The sequence below is a fragment of the Cryptomeria japonica genome, chromosome 4 (genome assembly GCF_030272615.1).
Source record: "Cryptomeria japonica chromosome 4, Sugi_1.0, whole genome shotgun sequence".
NCBI lineage: Eukaryota > Viridiplantae > Streptophyta > Pinopsida > Cupressales > Cupressaceae > Cryptomeria > Cryptomeria japonica.
The window spans coordinates 616,309,522-616,333,058 of record NC_081408.1 but is presented as its reverse complement, the minus strand read 5'-3'; the positions used below and the strand labels follow the sequence as shown (position 1 = coordinate 616,333,058).

At 41.0% G+C, this 23,537-nt stretch overlaps 1 long non-coding RNA gene across 2 annotated transcripts in view; it reads left to right on the top strand.

The window, feature by feature from the left end:
- The window catches only part of LOC131875498 (uncharacterized), a 41,442-nt gene that overhangs the window by 17,304 nt on the left and 601 nt on the right, over positions 1-23,537 (top strand). The window contains exons 3-4 of one of the 2 annotated variants that reach the window (XR_009372364.1): positions 22,486-22,935; positions 23,115-23,532. This is a non-coding gene — a long non-coding RNA (uncharacterized LOC131875498). Of the gene's footprint in view, positions 1-22,485; positions 23,533-23,537 lie in introns of those variants that run through there. The other variant, XR_009372363.1, reaches the window with a different exon arrangement.

The window sequence follows — 23,537 nt, the reverse complement described above, 5'->3', positions numbered from 1 at the left end:
GAAGTCTACTAGGCAATTATGTAACATTTTCCCAAATATTCTTACCGACAACAGGAATGGAGCAGGTTCATCTTTTCCTTGGTAGAAAACTACATGGTTCTTTCCTGGTTCCTCTTCTTTATCTTTGAAGGTAGAAACTCTACTGTGTGAACCCTGTGATAATTCTTTTGCCAGAATTTCTTCCTGGAATATGTTTGTGTCCATGAGGACTTCTTCTGGTGTGATGCTTTCTTGGTTTTCAACTAACCTTTGCATCATGCCTACGAAATTTGGAGATTGTTGTGGGACATCGAACGATACAACATTGGTATTAGCAGGAACATTAACCGTTCCTATGTTTACTGCATTTGGTTGAGGGATTCTTGGTTCCACAACTTCATCAATACTACCAAAGATTGTTTCTCTAATTTCGTGGATTTTCATTAATTCAATCAATGGCACATTGACTTTTATCCTTTTGAATTCTTCTAACACAAATGAACTTAGCCTCTTTAGTTCCTCCTTAGGACTGTCTTTTGTCTGGGTGTGGACGGGGCCCTAGCTGGGGAACCGTTAGTCGCCTTTGGTCAACTTGATGGGGACTGACAGGTTTTGATCCACTGGGTTGGTCATTTTGTTGGTGATATTTAGGAGAATCCCTAGGAGGTGTTGGTGCATTGGTAGCATTGGGATTTGGTGGGGTCTGAAAGTTGTTGGGAGGAATAGATGTGGTTAAAGGCTCATTGTATCGAGTATTCCTTTGGTATACGCGGGGTTGATTTCCGGACGTTTGTTGGAATGCTTGTACTTCCCTAGTGCCTTCAACCAAAACACTATCATATAATGGGGGGAAGTTATAGCCATTGATTGTGGTTGGTTGGTTTGATACTAATTGGACTTCAGGCTGAGCTTGACCTTGTGGCAATTCCACGGGGCTATTAGCAGATGCAGGTGGGAATCTTTGCCTAGGCTGGTATGATGGGCCGTTCTGGAATGGGGACCTGACATTTTCTATGACCAAAGCTTGATCATATCTTGTTACAAGAACAATCTCATACCCAGTTGGTGGAACTTCTTCTACTCCTGAATTCCTTCTCTCGCTTTGGAAAATGTCTGCTGCTACCTGGAATTCATGGCATTGTAACTCGGAATGCTGATCAGTACTGTGAAACCTACACCATCCTGATAGTGCAGCTTCTGCTAGGAATACTTTGTCTGCGGGACGACTATCTACAACAGGTTGGCTATCCAAAGGGGATGGTACAGTACCATTGTTGGGCCCAGTATTCCATGTTCTCTTCTGGGGAACCTGATTATTGTTTCGGAAATTCTGATTATTCCCTTGGTAGTTCTGATTGTCTCTTTTGAAATTTTGACCATCTCTTGTATATCCGGAAGAACCTTGTCCTGGATGATTTCCTTGATAATTTCTCTGCATTTGGTTGTTCTGTCCTTTCAAATAATTTACCTTTGCCGACAGTTTCTTTACTTGATTGATTAATTCCCTCATTTCTTCTTTCTCCTTTGAGGTCCGACTTAAAGTTGTTGCGTTTTGGAGATATACCGGCTGTGGCGGAGGTACTTCCGAGACAGGATTTCCAGGGTGAAGAACCAACTGATTACTAGTTATAGGAATTCGGTTCATCACCGGAGTATTCTGAGACAATGCTCTATTGATATTTTGGACCTGTCCTTGTGCAGCGGATTTTCCTAGATAGTTCAAGGGTCCTGTAGTGACACCTACTTCCAGATCATTGATGACTGAAATAGCTGAAGCATAAGCTTCTTTCAAATTGGTTGGTGGGGTCCCTTTTGTTTTTACAAACATGGAAGTGAGGCGGTCCAATGTTGCCTAGTAAACAGGCAATGCAACAACATTATTCAGATTGTAGGGATCTCTTAGTCTTGTATATGCTTTGTGAAACCTATTATTGAAAGTGCTAATAGGTTCATGTTCTTGTCTTCTTATTTCCACAAACTGTCGATATAATTCAGATGGAGAGATTGGCGATCTGAATTTTTCTAAGAAGATATTTTTCATCTCTTGCCAATTATGAATCGAGTCAGCTGGCAGGTGGATATACCAGTGAGAGGCTTCTTCATCAAAGGTGTAAGGAAACAACCTACAAGCCACGTCTTCATGCTGGATATCTCTATCATGCAGGAGATCTTCGAAAATCTTGATATGTTCATCAATTGAGCGACTTAGGTCACAACTATGAAACCTAGAACAAAAGTGCTCAGGGCTCTTTGGCATTGCATTATAGGTTGTGAAGACCATAGGGGATGCATTGGCCGGATGCCACGCGATTGGGATGTTTGCTGGGGAAATCACCGGCTGAACTTGTTGGACAATTGGTGTAAAGGAGATTGAAGGTGAAGTACTTGGGACTTGAGGGGAGGGGGTTTGGAATAAATTGGAAATGTCTTCCACCTCTGGTCTATCTTCTTCTGCTTGATTCTCTCCTTTCTCTGGTGAAACTTCTCTTTTTTGTCTAGATCTGGTGGGTCGTTCCAAGTCTACGAATTCTTTGGATGAACCTTGTGCTCATCTGAGGATCCTCTGAAGATGATCTGGGGAGAAAGAACTTATGCGATCCAGCATAGCATTTATTCTTGTTGAGGCAGTGCAGGAGCAGGTTCAGGGGCTGGATTAACTTCCTCTTGTTCTCTCTGATTTTGTGCGTTGATGCGGTTAGCAATCTCTTCTTCTAGGATGAAGCACATTCGACACCAGTCAGGATAATTTCTTTTCACAGACCAGGCTAACCTATCTAACTCAATGATGACGTCTTCTTGTTCGTCGTTGAAGCTCAAATCTGGTTGTATCACTGGTTCGAGGTCTCTTCCTGGTTCAGGAGGATTGATGGGCAGACCCAGCTCTTACCATGTTAGTGGACTGGAAAGAAAATTGTAGGATTTCTTTCAAAACTTGCTTGTGAAGGGTAGAAATCTTTTGTCTCTCTAGAATGTCTTTGATCGTAGTTTCTATTCGTCTACCCTTTTCTTCTTCTTTGGCAATAACGTGACTTACTTGCCTGAACTGAGAGTAATTTACTTTTGATTTCCAAGCAAGTGCTTGCAATTAATCTGTAGTGTAGGACTGATTTAGTCCTTGTTCAGGTTGTTCAAGAGGCAAATTGAATGGGAATTCATGCGGCAATACCATGCTGCCTCATATCTACTATCCAAAATAGGTTACTTTAGCTGGTCCAAACTTGACGATGATCAAGCCCTCCTTCTAGCGCCATTTTATGTTGCGCTTGCTAGGAGGGTTAAAAAAAAAAGTCCTTAAATTTACTCCCTCAAGCATAAATTGATAGAAACTAGATGTCAATTGTTCTGCCCTCCTTCTAGCGCCATTTTATGTTGCGCTTGAGAGGAGGGTTAAAAAGCTCTGGGTAATTGCTCATAAGTATAAATTGGTATGATCTCAAGTCCAACTGTTTAGAAAGTTGTTATGTTGGTAAAGCCCTGTTGTGACGTTTTCACACATCGCCCCATTACAAATGGGGACCCCCTCTTTTTGCTCGTTTGTGCTCGCCTTTCTCTCTGCTTTTTAGGATTTTGGTTTAGTATGCCGGTTGTCTGGACTAGGGTCAAGCCTTAGGGTTTTTGTTTCTCTGTTTTCAAGCCAGAGTCCAGTCAATCTTGAGAGCTTTTTTGAGCTTCCTCTCGTAGGATGCAATTTGGAATAAAGTAAATTCGCCAGAGGCTAAGTGAGTTGGTCTAGTTTCAATTGGAATTTTGAATGCAAAGTCCAAATTTGTCTAAGTGTGAATGATGAGATTTTTTGATTTTTGTCCGATTGAGTAATTTTGGCCAAATTTTGAAAATTTTGATAATTGATCCCGGGCATTGGAAATGACTTGTTTTCACCTTGTGAAGTGATTAAAATCCCAAAATCTTGATATTTTGGCCTGTGGAAGCAAAATCGCTCCTGTCCCTCAGTGAAGGACCGGAGCTTGTTTCTCAAAATTTTACTGTCTCTGCAGGATCAAGATGAATTTCGGATTGGAAATGATAAAGGGACGCATGTTCTTTCCGTTGAATATAATTTGAAGAATTTTACAAACACGGAAATGTGCCAGGAGCAAAAATCGCTCCTGTCCCTTGGTGAAGGACCGGAGCTCAAAATCAAGCATTGCCTTGTCCTTGCTGGCTTTGAACAATTTGACGATTTGAGGAGATCAAAGGGGATATGTTTCATCAATTGAATATAATTAGGAAGTGCCTTCGTGAAGAAAATTGGACCTAGAAGCTAATTCGCTCCTGTCCCTCAGTCAGGGACCAGGGCGAAATTCAGTGGTAGCTCCCGTCCCTCTCCCAGGGACCAGAGCGAACTTCTTCATAGGGTAAAATTTGGACAAAAGGCAAGCAAGTTTTGAGTTTGAGTCAAACAAGGCAAGTGTAATGAACCTATTGAAGACAAATTGGAGATTGCAAGATGCTTGATGAACCCCATATTTGCCTAGGCGCTCCTGTCCCTCAGTCAGGGACCAGAGTGATTTCTCCCTTAGGCCAATTTCTCACCAAGTTAGAACAAACTCCAGGCCAAGGATGGATGAAAGGGTGCACAACAAGACCGTTGAAGATAAATTTTGAAGTTAGCAAAGTGTGATGGAGCCTACAATTACAAATTCGCTCTTGTCCCTCAGTCAGGGACCAGGGCGAAATGTTAGTTAATTTGCCTTTCTTCAAAGTTTAAGATCACTCCAAGTCAAGAAGTAAGGTGGCAAGGACATTTGGAGGTGTCTCGACGAAGAACAAAGTTACAAAGACCGCCAAAGTTGAACAATTTGCACCAAATGCCCAAATTCGCTCCTGTCCCTCAGTCAGGGACCAGAGCGAAATTTCTATGAAGGCTTGGGTTTTGAAGGTTTATCAAGTTTCAAGTGTCCAAGAGGGATCAAAGGACCTCATTCTACATGGTGAAAGCGATTGCAAGTTGATACAAACAAGGTTGAGCCCAAGATGCCCAAATTCGCTCCTGTCCCTCAGTCAGGGACCAGGGCGATATTTACCATATTGGCCAGTTCATCCAAAAATCACACTAAGTCAAGGTTGTGCGAGGTTACAAAGTATCAAAGGTATCTTAAGAAGATGATATGCGAGAAAATCAAACGTCAAAAGATGATCAAATTCAACCAAGGAGACAAAATCGCTCCTGTCCTTCAGGCAAGGACCAGGGCGATTTTCATTAAATCACTCGTTTTCCTTCAAAATCATGACAAAGCTAGGTTACACAAGGTCGAAGATATCATTTGGAAGGCAATGAACAAGAAGCAAAGGTTGAAAGATAGCAAATGTTGGCTAGAGCATAAAGATCGCTCCTGTCCCTCACCAAGGGACCAGGGCGAAAACCATTTAAGCATCAAAGTGCCTTGTTAACGACAAGTAGAACAAGCATGGAACGAAAGGATAACGTTGTTTCTTCCTCATGATGAAATTTGGTGATCATAGAAGCTAAGATCAAGGAGAAAACACCAAGATCACTCCTGTCCCTCACCAAGGGACCAGGGCGATGATGGTCACAAGAGGCATTCATTTACAAAATTAAGTCAATCAAGCTCAAGATCCTTGTCGAAAATGCCAGTTTCAACGTGAAGATGGAGGTTTTGAACGTAAAAAGCAAAAGAATCAAGACTAGAAGGATAGTTCGCTCCTGTCCCTCTCCCAGGGACCAGAGCGATGTGGTTTGTACCCCTTACATCTTCCATGTTTGGCGCCAACATCATTTTCAAATTATATTAAATGCTAAAATCGATAAAGTTTGAAATATTCAATTAAAATTAGCATTTAAAAATAGCGCATGAAACATTTATTAATTAATTTTGCCTTTTCAAAAAAAATTAATCACGAAGGCGTTTTAAATTAATAAAATTGGTGCGCTTGGATTATATTTTATAAAAGTCGGCCTTGATTTTTATTTTTATTTGTTTTAATTGCCTTATTTTTACAAAGTCGGCCTAGAGGTAAATGAGAGGGTGAGCGCCTATAAAGGAGGGGTGAGTTATTTCATTTTCAAATCATCATTCAAACTTCCTTTGCATGCGATTTGGAGAAGACAAGGAGGAAGTGCGAATTTCATTGAGGAAAGGTGCGAAATTTCCATTCAAGGGGAGTGCGAACTTAGTTTGAAGTGGAGCGAATTTGCCATCAAGACGTTGAAGACCCTCCCCCAAAGGTGGCAAAGTTGCTAACTTGAGAGAGATCACGTTGAAGTCACCAAATTTCGATTTTTACCTAAGCGAATTCCTTTGTTTTGCATTTTAGAGTTAAGATCTCAAGTAAGGTATGGCAAGATCCCTTGTTTTAATTTCGAATTTTGATCGTCATAGCCTTAAATTTTGAATTTTTGAAATTTTGAATTTCAATAAGCTCAATCGTTTTTTTTTAGGAAATGATAACTCCAAGACTTATCATGAAGTTTCCTAAAATTAATCTAATCTAGTTATTCATTGAAAAATCATGTTACTAATTTTGAAATGTTGTGTAGGCATCAAATGGAGATCTCATCAAGGAAAATCAAGCCAGATCAAGGGCGGTCTCCACCGGGACGATCAAGCAAAGACAGGGGCGACCTCATCCAGTTTAGCATCGGCAAGGACGACCTTCTTTGGACTAACGTCATCAAGGGCGACCTCTTCCAATCCAGCGTTCCAAGGCGAGGTACATCATCATCCTGCACATCAAGGACAAAAAGAGTTAGAACAAGAGTTGATTAAAGATAGCCTCTCAACGACATCAAATTGAATATCTAGCAAGCTCCAAGTGTCAGATGAGGTGGCATCCCAGTCATCACTCCTCCAGTCAGTGTGGTCCACCTCAGCATGTCCAAGATTCAATGTACCTAACTCATGGAAGGTGGCACAAACTTCGATGTACCTACCTCGGCTATTCATTGGTGGAATTTTCCAGAGAGGACATGTGTCCAAGCAATGCAATTATTTCATTGGTCAAGCATTAAATGTTATGTAATGGTTGTAACAAACCCTAATTAGGGTTTTCATTGTAAAATCTTGGCCATTGATCTCGAATTGATCTAAGCCATCGAATTGTATTGTGGGCACTATATAAGCCCTGGCATTTCATTTGTAAAGGCTAATTAGCAATAAGTTAGAGATAGTATGTAAATAGTTGGAAGAGTTAGAATATAGTTGATAGAATAGCAATTAGTTTAGAGTAGAGAGAGAAGGCAAAGATTGTTGCCAAGATGTTGTTGTAAAAGACTTGTAACTTCATTAAAGAAATGGTGAAATTTATGGGTCGATTCGACAATTTGCATGGTCTTTATACTTCTCATATTTGATTTCATGTTATTAGATGAGTGGAAGAAATATGCTTGATTGATGGTGAAATTCGCATATCCATACTACTAGCAGTTTGTTGATTGCAGACTTGCCTTGTGTAGTCAACTGGAATCATTCAGCTTAAGCGTAACTTCAATTGTCGCTTCTTCATTGATATGCATCAACCTGATGGTGTCTATGCCTGCAGTGATGATTTGAACATCATAAAGCTTCCCTTCGAAGATCGCACTAGCCTTGTGGAGATGGTCCTGCGATGTCAAAACAAGACCTAGTTAGAGTTTCATCAAAGATCAATCATTGCTCCTACATTCTTAGTATTAGGATTAGATCCTCTCTTCGCCCTCATCCTTTTTCCATTTTTTCAAATCTAAGCTAGTAAGAGCCTGTGTTCCAGCAAAGCAGATCAGAAGTTCAATCATCAAACGTAAGGCCCCTTGAGGACACAGCAAATCACAACGACCACTGGTGCTTATCCACACGTAGAGACCCTACTTACAAGAACATTGGAGTCATCCTAACTAATCCTTCTTGCGAAATCTTCAGCAGTTAGCGACTTTATTCAAGAGAGGATAAGATGCCTTTGGGTATTTTATTTTGTGTATGATTGTGTATAAAATACACGTCAACAAGCCCTCCTTCTAGCACCATTTTATGTTGGTGTCTGTTTTATCATCTACCAAACATTAGAATAGGATACTCGAAGGTATTCTATCCTCTCCTGAAAAATCACTACTGATTCCAAGGTCTATATGTGCGAACAAGCGACTTTAGTGGAATAGCTTCTTGGGTAGTGTATGCTGAAATTTCAAGGGGGACTTACGTTTAACAAGTATCTTGAACTGCTGGACTTAGATGGATTTAGCAATTTTAGGCTCTTCTTTTTTGGGGAATTTTTTGGGATTTAGACTTTCAAAAGAAAGGGAAAAAGGGATAGGGTTTAGGAAGGCTAATCTAATCCTACGAATTTCGGAGACGGTATCAACTGGGTGCTCTTGAGAAACCAAACCATGCTTCGCCACACTAAGGACAACTATGCAAGGCCGGTGCAATCTTCAATGGGTTGTGCTTATGATCGAGATGTTGGGATGCACAAGGGATGGGCTCAGACTAACTTTGCACGGTAGAATGGAAATCATCCATTTACCAAAAGTATGAGCGGAGATACATCATTGATTGACACTTATCAAATCCTTCATTCAAATTAACAACAATGAAAGAAAATCTAGATTAATTCTAACTAAGTGTTGAGGCAATTGAAACCATGCAAATCATTCAAATAATAGAGATTACAAAGCAGCGCACATGCAATATATTATTTGGAAATGACCTTAAGCAACAGTACATCAAAAACCTCACCCTTTTCAAATGAGAGGAGGCAACCTTATATAGTTTCTCAAAAATAAATGAATGGCCGAGATCAAACAGTGATCAAGGGCCAAGATTGAAAGTCCTAAACCCTAATTAGGGTTTCCCGAAATACTCTCAGTTCAAACAAATGGAAGAGTGACACATGGCGTAGCTGCTAATTTCACTGGGGTGAGTGGCCACTTTCTTCTTTCAGAGATTCAACGTATCTGGACACAATGAGCTTGACCTCCTCCATGGTGACACTTGGCAAACCGCCAATTTGGAAGTCGATGAGGTCCACATCGTCGGCGCATGTGGCAAGGATGCCTTCCCGCTCCACTGCTTGGGTGAGGAAGTTGTCATCAATGGAGAGGAAGTTTGCAATCTTTGAAAGATCGCCTTTGTCAATCATCCCTAAATCTCGGAAGAAGCTTGCCTGAATCCTGGCTCTCAGGTTCTCTTCTTGTAAATGCTTCTCCCTTAGGCTTTCCTTCTTCCAGATCTCTGACGCCACACGGAATACCTTGCCCAAGATCTCTCTAACACTTGCCTCTGTCTCAAAACACATGGTCTCGGATTTCTTCAGAACCTCAATCCGAGTGACCAAAGTATAGTACCACATGCCGAAGTCGTACCTGTCTCCTGTCTGTATGATGCCTGCATCCACTAAGCTCCTCTTTGACATGCCTCGGATAACCTTCAGATGAGGGAGTATTTCATTCTGAATTTCATCCACTTCTTCAAAATTGGATGATAGATCCTGGATACGATCAATCAACAAAGAAGTTGCCTTATGTGCCGATACTAAGTTTTCCACCAGGATGTCAGCACGCACCGAAGCGTCTGAAATCCATTCCTTTTCTTGAGTGTACGATCCCTTCATATCATCATAGTCCTTAATTGATCCCTGCAGAAGAGGCTATGGTGGAGTAGCCGGGACTTCACGGTTGAGTGGGTTGGTAAGATGGAGGACATACTTCTTCCACTGCTGGTTCTCTTCTTCAACCTTCTTCCTCTTTTCCTTTTCATGAGCTAGCCTTGCCTTTAGAACGTTGCAGGAGTCATCAAAGTATTGGATCTCTTGGTCTTGGGTAGGCTTACCCATCTCTATGGTGGTAACCTTGTAATCATCTGCGGTGACATTGTCCCTAGTCTTCCCTTCTTTGGGCACCGCTATCTGGACTGTCCTGAATCCGGCAGTGTCTCTCTGAATCAAGGAAAACTTCCTGGCAGGTTTGGCCAGTTTAGCTATAGCGAGTTCATTCACATTCTCCAGGAATGCTGCGGTGACCTCGTCGGTTGAGTGGGCCTCCTTGGGAACCTTGGCCTTTATTCTTGCTCTCAGCCAATCCGGAATGGCTGATTGTTCTACAATGTTCTGATGAAACTCATCATCTGCCTCTCCTGGGTTCGCTGGTATGCCATCCAAGAAGATTGTAGGTGCTTCTATTTGCCCCCTGTCTGGACTTTGGAAGACCTTTTCCACTACTTCCTCAACTGGCTGGGAAAGCACTCTTACTTCATCATCAATCACACAAATGTTCATCTCTTGCTCCCCAATTGCACTCTAATCAGGCGCAATGGAAGCAACACTTAGGATGGAGTGACTTTCGCTGGATTCTCTTCTCTCACCTACAGCCCTTTTCCCTGTGACCTTTGTGGAGCTTCCACCCAACTCCTTCCTCTTTCGAGACCCAACACTTTCTGGATTTCGAGCATCACCGGCGGAGGTACAAGGATTGACGGACAGAGTATCATCTACTCCCATTAATTCATAAGTCAAAGTCACACCTTTGGCCTTCAACTATTTTTTCTTTTCAGATGCCCACCACCTTGAATACTCAACCACCGACCTCATGAGGTCTGCTAGATCTGATTTCTCTCCCTCTGTCCAATCTATTAAGACTAAGGGTTCATTCTTCATCTTTTCAAAGCTCGGTTGCTAAAGTTCTAGGCTTTCTTCTACCTGATCGGCAACTCTGGATACTTCTGTTGCTCTCACATACTCAAAGGAATTCCTGACCAGAACCTCTTCCGGATCTCGAAACTATCAACTACATTAGCCCAGTAGTCTTCTAGATCCAATCTGTGCTCAAATGTTGTTCCTTCAATCTTCTTTATCCTATGGAATGGATCGAAATCTTTTCTTGCCTTGTATTGATAGAAGGGATACTAGGCTAGTTCCTTCTCAGCAGTGGCTGCAGCTTGTGATGATGGACATGTTTCCAGCCCATTGCCAATTGTAAGTGAGGACGTCCCTAGGGGCCTTCTTCTGTTTATCCCTTTGAATCACTATATACTCTTCCAATTGTCTCACAACCTCGAGCAACACCACTCGGTTGGTAGGGTAAGCTGGAAGCTTGTATGGAGGCTCGGAGAATCCCTGAATTCGGAGGTAAGTAAATTTTGGATATTGTATGTACCAACATCCGAACCGACCAATGAAGTCCATAGACTCCTGAGAGAGCCTCTAGTGCAGGCCACCTTGAAGTGTTTGGGTAATGTGCATCAGGAAGGTATCATTCACCCTTTTGAAATGGAACTTCTCCTCCATGTGGAGCTGGGGATAGCAATCATATAGTGGAAATTGGTTCTCTTTGTTCCCAACTTCTCCTCTACAAGTGAGACCTCTGTACCTGTAGGTCCTGGCCAAAGAATAAAACAAGTAAGAACTCATGAAGAAAGTCCTATTCGTCTCCAGGTTCCTTAGCTGGCTGTCTAGGTTGTCGTTGATCATCCGGGCCCAGGCTATCATTTTTACTCCATTGATTATTTCATTAATAATACATCCAGGGTTCAAATGTAGCTCCCTGAGGATTCCCTATTATTCTATTGAGCAGTACAATCATGTCCCCAATGTCCTCCTTGAAGTATGCTCGCACTAGGCTCTTTCTCTGGAGTTTGGAGGTGCCCTTCCTCGGCTTGTCTAGCCAGCAGTGGTTAACTATGGCATCATATTCTTCTAGGTGGTCGTGGTACAGACTGTCAGCTTTGTCCTTCGTCATATATACTGTGTTGTGGTACTCGGGGATCCTAAAGGCCTCTCTGATGGCCTCATCGCTGACATTCGCCAACACTCTTCCATCAGGTGCAACAATGTCCTTACTGATGGGGTTGTAGTGTTTGGCACATTCGACTACTGGTTCGTTGCACTGCATGGTAGGGAGGAAGCCAGCAGCATGCACGATACCACTCTTCATCATCTTTCGCGCAATGGTGGTAGGCACGAGGTTGTCCAGACCAAACATTCGCTTCTTAAATTCCCTCAGGTTGATGTGTCCGAGGTTGGTGTCGTTGATGTTCTTCCACTTTGAAGTCATTCTCGACTTTGGAGGAGCATCTTTGTCTACCTGGAATTTCATAACGTCTAGGGTGTTAATGCATTAGTAGCTTTTGCAAGATAAGACTCTCCTAACTCATTAATCTCCTCTATTCTGTTATTAGCTTACTCATTCATGCTTTATGTTTATCAAACTATAACATTGATCATAATTATGATATTGATATTGGATAATGATGGATTAGATTGACGACCTACTTAACTATGTTAAGCGTCAATCTAAATGCTATCGGGCTAGTAACCAGATAGCATATTAATGTCGATTCATATATGAATCGACATTAATATGAATCGACATTAATATACTATCAAGGTATTAACCCAATAGCATATAATGCTAACAGTTATTGTTATTGTTTACTTTAAACCGATTCATTATCGATGTGTTTATATTGATCCATTATCATTTGCTTTGACACCGATTCATTATCGGGTATGTTTATAGATCTGTTACCATTAACAATGATACCGATTCATTATCGGGTATGTTTATAGATCTGTTACCATTAACAATGATACTGATTCATTATCGGGTATGTTTATAGATCTGTTACCATTAACAATGATACCGATTCATTACCGGGTGTGATTATTGATCTGTTATCATTTGCAATGATACCGATTCATTATCGGGTATGTTTACAAACTTGTTATCATTTACACTAGCACCGATTAGTTATCACCGAGTGGATCGGTTGTTGTTGGTAAGAGTCACGACCAAGTGACATCTTGGTCGGACATGTCCAAAAGACATATCCAATCAAGGTGCCACTTGATCGTGGCAACCTTACTATATATACCTCATTCAAAAGAAAGGAGATGACATTGAAATCGATACATGTTCATCCTCCTTACCTGCAGCAAAAGAAAGATAACAATATTATTGTCATAGTTATAATATAAAAAGTTTAAATACACCATCCTGCATATAACTTGTTCTTTAAATTGGAAATTGCAATAACATTTACATAGGGCCTGCAGGCAAACAATGAAATTTTAAAGTTAGAAAATAATTTGCAAAGTTTTGAAAGTAACGGGGCTGCGAAATGGCTAAGTGTTGGAAAATTCTCCCTTTTTATTCTCATACTTAGCCACAAAAATCAAATTTTCACCTTAAAACCCTCAGTCTTAAGGCTGGTCGCGGTTGCCACCGAGTGTCAAAACTTCAAAAAAATTTCATACTTAGCCAAAAGAAATGATTTTCTTTCTCCAAAATTTTCGAAAAAATCATTTATTAAATTCTGGAAAATATTCAAAAAATTCATAATTTTAATTTTACCTCTGACTTGGATAGAAGTAAGGCTAGAATTTTCTCTGAAATATTCAGAAAATTTAGAAAAGTTTGGATGATTCTTCCTCGTACTAGTTGCCTTTCTCCAGTAATCTTTGCTCCTACATGACGTCTTTCTTGGCGAAAATTTGGCTAAGGCATGGGGCGGACTTTGGAGGTCCCTCCTCATGACTCTCCTAAGGCATGGCGGACTTTGGTGAGTGCTCGCTCCACCTTGGCCTCTCAACCTTGGGCGGACTTTGGAGAGTGCTCCCACATGGCCTCTCAACCTTGGGCGGACTTTGGAGAGTGCTCCCACATGGCCTCTCAACCTTGGGCGGACTTTGGTGGTGCCTCCTACATGACCTCCAATGCATACATGGCGGACTTTGACGGTTGCTCCATGCAAGGCGGTCTTCAACACAACCCCTCATGGTCGGACTTTAGAGTGTTGGCCATCATGGCCTCTTCAACACATGGCGGACTTCTGGATAGCCTCATTTGTACCTGCAAAAACCCTTCGTTAGCTAGACTTAGAAGATTTTTAGAAAATTTTCAAATTTTCACAGCTTAATCAAATTTAATTGGATTAACTTGAAATTTGAAATCCATGCTTAGGTGGATTGTCTGAAGCAGCAAAAACCCTAAAATCTAGGGATTTAGCTTTTTTAGGTCAAACTTGGAATTTTCGAGTTTCGGTCGAAGCTAGTCAGTGGTGCAAGTGTAAACCCTAGGTTTGCATCCCGAAAAAGCAAAAAGCCTAAAATCTAGGGATTTAGCTTTTTTAGGTCAAAACTTGGAATTTTCAAGTTCCAGTAGAAGCTGGTTAGTGGTGCAAGTGTAAACCCTAGGTTTGCATCCCGAAAAAGCAAAAAGCCTAAAATCTGGGGATTTAGCTTTTTTAGGTCAAAACTTGGAATTTTTGAGTTCCAGTCGAAGCTGGTTAGTGGTACAAGTGTAAACCCTAGGTTTGCATCCCGAAAAAGCAAAAAGCCTAAAATCTAGGGATTTAGCTTTTTTAGGTCAAAACTTGGAGTTTTTGAGTTCCGGTCGAAGCTGGTCAGTGGTGCAAGTGTAAACCCTAGGTTTGCATCCCGAAAAAGCAAAAAGTAGACATCCCTAAAAAATAGGAAAAACTTTCTAAAAATAGCCATACCAGGGATTGGGCTAAAAATGCCAAAAACAAAACTTCCTAAAAAATAGGAAAAAGCAAAAAAGCAAACTTTCTAAAAATAGAAAGTTGTCCAAATTCGTCCAAATCGATTGCGATCTTCATCCTTTGGCCTTTCTAAGCACTCTGGTGGTGTTCACACTTCGGAATCACATAACTTGCAAAAACTAACTTTCAATCATCAGGGCCTGAAATGCTCTGAACTGGACAAGGCTTGGTGAAACTGCAGCAAAAGGTCACGGGACACTAACAAAACCCTAGAAAGCAAGAAAATCAGAGGGTCCCCATTTGCAATGGGGTGATGTGTGAAAAAGGTCACAGCAGGAAGAAGGAAAAGTTTGAAATTTTGGTTTTAAGTGTGGCAGATTTCCAAAGCACATACCAACTCCTCCCTACCTCATGACAAAATTCCTCAACCTCATGGCAAGTCCGCCCTTGGCATGATAAAATCTTCCTTGTCAACATGCAAAGTCTGCCCAAAGTTCCCTAACTCAAGGCAAAGTCTGCCTAGACACATAGGAATGTTCCTTGTTTCATGCCCAACTCCGCTCAAGGAGTAGGTAAAGTTCCTTGTGGAGCTACCAAGTCTACCCTATCTTGATGGAAAATTCCCAAGCCTTGATGAAGTCCGCCCTTGGTGGACAAAGTTTTATTGATGGTAAAAGAAAGAAAAGAATTCACCCAAATGGAGGAAGGAAGACTGAGATGAATTAAAGTATGAAAAGCAAAGGCTGAAATCCAAGATGAATTCGCCTAATTGAAGGAAAGAGTTGCAAGGTGGATTAAAACAAGGAAAGGAAAAAGTCAAAAACAGGAAGCAAAATTCATCTAAGTCTTGGAAGTTGTTGATGTGTTTTTTATGACTGCGTCTAACACAGAATAAAGTCACCAATGGTCACCTTATCCTCTCTTGATCAAGATCAGTCTGTATGCTAGGATTGCTTAAAGTTCAAATGACTAATTGCAAGGTTCCTTCAGTGCGTGGATGTGACTCAGTTGTTTGATGGGTTTGTTGTTAACCCAAGGGGCCTTACGTGTGTTCAATTGAAGAAAAACTCATGCAAGTTCGAGGATTTTTGCACGGATGATTTGCAATGAAAGCTCTAGTTTTAGATCTTTTCGATTTTTCGAATTATGCGGAAAGTAAATGAGAATGGGGGTAGAGAGAACTATGCTAAAGCTAATCTAATCCTAAGAGAAGGAGACGAGATAACTCATGCAAAATCAAACCACGCTTCGTTTCGCTAGCAGAGGACAACTACACGAAGGTGGTGCAATCTTCAAAGGGTGCGTGGAGGTTTTTCAGATCATCAATATGGACCATCGGATCGAACAATCTTAATTGATGATCGAAGTTAAGCGTATACACATCAAAAGGCTCAAGCTAACTTTGCACGGTATACAACAATCAACTGCACACCAAAAGTATGAGCTCGGATTTTGCAACAAGTAATCCTATCAAATCCAGTTCTCCTAACAACATATAAGCAAACCTAATCTAATTTGAAGAGAGCAAGACCATGCAGATTGCCAAAATAGAACAAGAGTACACCATCAAAATCGAATAATGTATTAAGTTGGCTACTTCACAATCCTAATGCAACAATCTCAGATAATAATCTCTCCTCTCTTTACAAATGAGGGGGGTCACCCCTTTATATAGGCCTCAGGCCATGCAAACCCTAATTAGGGTTTCACCCTAGAAGATTCTCCACTCAAGATGCAACAAGGTGGAAATCGGCAATTAATACCCCATGAAGCCCATATACAATTATTCCATGAGCCTAAAATAGCGCCCACTAGTGCATTAAATGCACCCCACTATATCGATCACACCTAGAATATAATAAACATCTCCATGCAAGGAATAAATGCCCATCATTATGCATGCGACGACATGCACAAAGAATCTATTATAAAATCATAAATAAGGCGGCTGCATGCAAGAAGATTCCTCTTGTGATGACGACATGCATTGATCGGTCCCACACTTAGTCAAAATACCCCAGCAGTAAATACGCCACCACAATTCAACTAAAAGATTCTCGGCCAAAAATGGACGACCATTATCCCGCTCATTTATGGCGTATGCAATGAATCTGTTGACGACGGCTTCCAGCTCTTTGATGGAGACACTTGGCACATTTTCAATGTCGAATTCCATCAAGGCATTTTCTTCCTCGCTCTTGGAAAAGAAGCTCTCCCATTACTTGACCTGTGGAAGCATGGCCAAGATCAATCTGTCTAATAACATAATCTTCTTGCCTGATTTCATTTCTGTCTTTATCTATTGCAGGCTCAACAATGTGCAGGGTTCGGGATCCAGATTCTTCCCTGACAACCTTGGAAAATTTTCTGGGAGCCTTCCTCTTTCTGCTGATTGATCCATCCTTTTCAACAATTCTTCCAACTCCTGAGTTGGATCAGTTTCCCTTTCTGATTCCTTTCTCAGCCTTCCCACCAACCAATCTAGAGTGGGGATGGAGTGACTATGAACCTCTACGTGCTCCTGCTCCTGTGACTCTTCCTCCATTTCACCAAGGATAGCTTCCATGAAGCTATCCTGGCGAGCCTCTTCCTGATGTGGGGGACTTTCTTGTCTTTGACTTCTTGGCTGATGGTGTCCCTGTGAAGCATCAATGCTGAGTATATCCGGTGCTGGAACGCTCTCTGGGAGTGGACCTGCTCGATGTGGAAACATCTCTACCTCTTGCACACTTGAGGAACTTTTTGGTGAATGCTCCCTCTCCGTCCTTTCTTTCTTTTGTGGAGGTTCTTCCTGCTGGACTTCTTGTTGAACTTCCTGTTGGATATCCTTCTTCTTTGTTGTCCTTGGTCTCTTTGGGCATTTTTACCTTTATCCATCTGAACTTCCCCTCCTGCCTGAACCTGTGAAGAGCCCTCGGTTGCCTCATTGTGGGAATCTAGACTTTCCATTAGCTGATATGTTAGATGAACATTCCCTTCCGCCAACTTCCTTATCTGCCTGTCAATCTAGTGCTTAGTGAATTTCAGCACTGGTCTAGCTAAGACACTCAAATCATCCATTTCGAGCTTTGACCAATCTGGCAATTGAATAGGCTGATCTTTCACTTTCTCAAATTCAGGTTGTACCAAATCTGAATCCTCCTTTACTTGATCTGGTACTTGATAATTTTCACTTAACCTGATGATGTCGAGGGGCAATCTGGAATGCATTCTCTTCCGAACCTCAAGGTCATCCTCGGAACCTGCCCAATAATATTCCAAGTGAAACTTGTGTATGAATTTGACGCCAGCAACCTTTCTGATTTGGCGGTAAGGATCATACTGGGCCTTGGATGTATAAAACGACAGGCGATAGAATGCCAATTCCCCTGCTGCACTTTCAGCGACTTCCAAACCTGGGCATATTTCCATGAAGTCACCTAAAGACAACTGGGAATTCAATTGATTGCTTTTTCTTCTTCTTCTGCAATTGATCATAGGCAGTTAACTGTCTCATGAGCTCTAGCAATATGAGCTTGTCTGATGGATATCTTGGCAATTCGTATGAGTGGAATGAGAATCCTTGAGTCTTGATGTAGGTAAATTTAGGAAATTGCAAGAATGCAGCTCCATACTTCTGGACCAAGGCACTTGCTTGCAGTGACACCCTTACGTGCAACTTCTTTTGCATAAGTCGTGTCAAGTACATAGTGAAGGTGTCATTTGCCAACCTGTAAGAATTAACATTGTGAAGATGCAACTGGGGATAACACTTATGTACTTTCAGCTGAGTTGGTCCGCAACCCATAATTCCTCTTGCTGGCAGACCATCAAATCCTCCCCTTCGCACAAGCATATAGAACAGGTAGGAGCTCATGAAAAAAGATTGGGACCTTTTTTCTTTTAACTTTTTCAACTGCTCGTGCAAGTAGTGACTGATCAATCTAGCCCAGTCTATTAGCCCATTTGAATTCATGATCTCGCCTATGTAGAAGAACATCCAGGCCTCAAAGTTCATCGAATGTGAACACCCCATTACTCTGCTCAACATCTTTATCAGGTCCACATACTCCTGCTTGAACTCAAAGATAGTTTGGCATCTTGGAGTCATGCACCCTAGGCTTCAACAACCACTGCTTATTAATCAAATCAGCACACCTGGCGGGACCTGCCTCATATACTGCCTCATATCAACACAACTGGCGTGACCTTGGAATAGTGCGAAGGAATTTTGAAAGCCTCACCAATTGACTCCGGAGTCAATGTTGCCAGCAGCTTGCCATCTGGCGTTGAGATTGTCTTTCGCTCCAAATTATAATGTGCTGCACATTCCTGGACCAAGTCTGGGCACTGAATAGCAGTAGGATAACCAGCTGCCGCAACAATTCTGTTTTTGACAATTTTGACAACTGTTGGTGATGGATTGTGCCTTGTTGTCTCGAACATTTTGATCTTGAATGTAGCCAAATTGAATGTGCCTAAATTAGTATCGCTGATTTCTTCCCACCTTGAGATCAGCCGGGAATGGGGAAGGAAACCTTTCATTTCTACCTTGATCAATGCCTACCTAGAGAGGGTAGCTGCCTTGCTTGATTTTGCCATCCGGGAAGCACTTTGGAAATGATGAAAATAGAGACTAAGTATGACCACCCTTCACTTCTCCAACTCTTCTTTCTTGAATCTTGCACGTGAGAAATGAAATGCCTCTCCACGCTTATATAGAATTCTTCAAAACGTCTTGCTAAGTTAGCAGGCATTAAATTAGCAATTGCATTCATGATGTGTCATACTTTCCCAATCATTGCGCTGTGCAAAAGAAACTTCCCATGTGAGTGAGTTTGAATTTAGAAGTTTCATTAAAAGCACTAAGTCATGCGTCATTCTTGGAAGATTCTCCTCGCCACCTCATTAATTTCCATTCTTTCCAACTTTGGAGGGAAATTGAATGATTTTTTCAAGATTTGCTTGATTTCATTCTAACTTGTTGTCTTCTGCTTTTGAAGGAATTTTCACGCCCCTTTTCAACATCCCCTATTTTTTAGGGATTTCCCTAAAATTTAGGAGCCAGGTTCATTGGATAGAGAATTTCACCACGATTCCGAATCTATAAAACTTTCCATGTTCCAATAAGATTTAATGTCTAAAAATAGAAATTTCAAAAATTTGCCCAAGGGAATTTTTACTTTCGATTCCTCCTTGACCTTTGACTTTCATGCCTTAGACAAATTTTTCAATTTTCAAGCTTGAGCGTGGATTTTCACTGGAAGGGGAATTCCATCAATTTCGTGAATCTTCCATGGATGTTTGATTTTGGCGCCCAGTTGGAGAGTAGGGCAGAATTTTGACTTGGTGGATGATATTCATTCATTGCATACTCTCCATGAACATCATTGTTTGGCGCCCTCACCTAGGACTTGGGCACTATTCCTTCCTAAAGGAGGAATCAATCATTTTGTATGTTTCTGGGCGGAATTTTCACCTGAGGAAGGAATTCATCATCTAGTGCACTATCCATGAGAAGACTCTTTTAGCACCCTCCTGTGTTCCTAGGCGGCATTTTGCACTTGGTGGGGAATTCCTTCACTTCCATGGATTCCTTGCATCTCCCAATTTGGCGCTCTTTCCCTCTCTTGGGCGCTATTTCACCCTAAGGAAGGAATTCATTATTTTGTCCATTTTCCTTGAGCATGCCATTTTGGCGCCCTTGGTGAAGTATGGGCACTAAAACCACCTAGGCAAGGAATTTCACATTCTCCACATTCTCCATGGACTCCTTTGTTTGGTGCCATTGGCCAAACTTGGGCGCTATTTGGACTTGGGCGTGGAATTTCTTTGTTTTGTGCTTTTCCATGACACTTCTCCTTGAGCGCCCTTTCAACTCCTAGGGCGGATTTTTGCCTTGGCGAAGGATTCACAGACTGCGGAGTGAATTCCATGATGCATCAACTTTGGCGCCTTCATGGGTAGCAGGGCGACGTTCTTCACTGGTGGAGGATTCAATGAATTTGTGAATCCTCCACAGGACCTCCATTTTGGCGCCTATCTCTAGCCTGGGGCGGAATTTTGACTTGGTAGAGGATTCAGTGAATTTGTGAATCCTCCATGCCTTCTTCATTTTTCCCGACTTAGAGAATTTTTCCGAGCTTTCTATTTCAGGAGTGGGCTTCAAATAGTCAACCATCTTCTGGCTTTCTCTATCTGCTTTCTGACTTTTCGGAATTAGAAATATTCGCCAATGCCTGATCTATGTCACCTTGCCCGAATGGTCCTATCAAAACAAACTTTCCAAAAATAGAAACCTTCAAAGTGTCAGCATTAGACCCCTAGACAGGATACAGGGATGACTTACTAAAAATAGTAAGTTTGATTTTTGGCAAAATGACGACATTTTGGGGCTCAGTAAAATCCCTAAAAAATAGGAACTTTCTAAAAATATAAAGTTGTTCCATTTTGACTCAAATTTCACTGGGAGGTTCCTTGAAGGGTCTTGATTCTAGTCGTATGTTCAGTTTTTCCAAAACCCCAACATAAACCCCTAAAATCTAGGACAAAAAGCAAAAACCCTTAAAAAAGGACAAAACATGCCCTAGACTTCACCAAATTTGCTCAAACAAAAGGCAGATTTAATCAATATGACCCCCAAACACTCGCAAAGCAGAGAGACTGACAAGACTGTTGTGAAAGGACCCAAAAAACAAAGCCAAAAGACTGGAAGGGCCTAAAAAGTAGGGGGTCCCCGTTTGGGATGGGGTGATGTGTGATTAGGTCACAACATCTGGCGACTCCACGGGTGAAGTTATGAGAGTGAAACTAAGGTTTTCTATTTATGAAATTAAGCTTGGGTATGGCCCTTGGTACTTCTTGGATGCTTGGGTTTTTCACAAAAGAACCCAAGCACCCAAAAAGAACCCAAGCCATACCCAAGGTCGTACCTTAACCGTATCTGAACCCGAATCGTACCCATACTAGGCTCCAGGCTAAAACAGAAGAATCCGATATCTTAGCTTTTTTTGGCCAGGCAGCGTTTGGCCTAGGTTTGCCTAGGGTCTACCTTGGGCACATTGAGTTCTGTGTAGTTTAAGCCACATCTCTACTTATCATGGAACTTCCCTTAGAGGAACCTTCTAGCGGTGGTAATACTCAGTCAAGTAATAAATGTGAATACTCTCAACCCCTTTAACCCTAGAAAATCACAATTTAATGCAATGAAGAAAATGATTTGAATAATCGATTTTTTTTTTTTTTCATTTAATTATTTATTATCTTTATATTTTTTCTACTGAAATTTCTACGTGGGTATTACATTACATTCAACAGCAACAAATGGCATAATGCTTCAGATTCCTATTTGAAACATTGGAATTGCAACAATCATTCTTAGAACTAGAAATATTGAAATTTTAAAGTGGGCTTGAATCTCTTCGCACTAAGTGCTGACCCCAACTTACCACTCCATCAAGCCCACAACTGCCCTAGTGAGAAAGATTGTCTGACCATCATTACAGAAGGTTAGTTTTTAATTGTATTTTTAATGCTGCACATGGCTATCCTTCATCCAGGCACACAGTTCAATCCATTTTACCCAAAACTTGTTCCCAGCCTGATCTATACCCACCTGGAGAGTGTTTTAATAAGTTCATTGTCACTAGATCACATATCCTGGAGACTGATAGAATGTAGCTTCTACTTGTCAAAACATTTTAAAGATTTTTTTTGAAAACATTCAAGTTGGATCTTCATTTATCTATTTTTTCTTTCTGGAATTATTTTAGAGATGTTACACTATCTACCAAAGAATTTTGTCTTTGATCTCTTATCGCAGAAGTGATAGAACGTACATCCTTCTATGGCATAGTTTATAGGTCAAACTTCATCACAGCGTATGGTTCAGAAGTATTGCCAACTGCCTCTGATATCTTTCTAGAGGGTAGCTAAAATTATTGTTAAAAGAAATTGGGCAAACACATTATGGAGTTACATCTGATGACTGTGGAGGTTTGTTTTCCTACAACACTTAAACATCGTTCAACTGCTAATAATTTAATCTTTTACTTATCAAATTGATTTGAAATAACCCCATGTATTATCATTGATGTAGGTGATCTAATATTCATATAATGGCATTGCTTTCAGCATCTCGACACCATCTATCTGCATTTTCGTTGATTCACAACATATCATTTATAAGCAGCAGATCAATAACAACTTTTAGGGAGGAATGAGGCACCTTTGGTCCCATTAATGTACCAGCAGACAGGCATGTAAATTTTTTTGATACATTGTTTAAATACCAAAATGTTTTTCTTCTCATATCCCTATTTCCTAGAGTGAGAAAGCTTTGAATGAAATGTCTCCATCATAGTAATAAGACTTGACAGGCTAATTTTGAACTTGGTCTTTGATTCAGAAAAAAGCTTGGCACAAACTCAGCAATTTAGAAAATTACTAACATATGAGAACTTGCTTTTATTGGTGTTTTTCTCAAGTCTGCAAGTCAGTTCTGGTGGAGTCCTGCTTGGCTCATGACTCAGGGAGTCCCATGTCTATGGTCTGTGTGCACATTGTTTATTTATACTTCCTCCACATCTTTAATTTTTTAAATGTAAAAGAAATTAAGTTATGGTTTCCCATTTCATAGAATTTTATTCTGTTGGGAGTCTCAGTATGTCCTTGAGTTTTGTAGAATATAACAGACTTGAATTTGTAACTTTTGATACAATTGTTCAGACGGAAGCCATCTATTGGATCAAATCTTCTATCTTAGAAGAAAGCACAATCTTTGAAGAGTTGTTGATTGTGGAGCTATTTATTACAAGAATATATACCCTTGATAGTTTCTTCTGGATTTATGTACAGAGACATAGATGAATGTTTTCTCCTTATGGAGGGCGCTTAAGGCATGTAAGTTATACTGTGAAAAAACAATGAGGATTGTCCAATGAGAAGGAATATGATTGCCATGAGAATAAAGTTCTTTGTTTAGTTTGAAAAGATTAGATTGGGTGATATGTTTTCTCTCTTTGGTTTGCTTTCTTACACAGTGGAAGATTTAGTGCATCTATAGAGAATTGGTTGGATTGTGGGTAGTGGATAGATCTGTCCATAATCTGGAGCAAGGCATATTTCCTTATATTTTATTCTGGACTGATG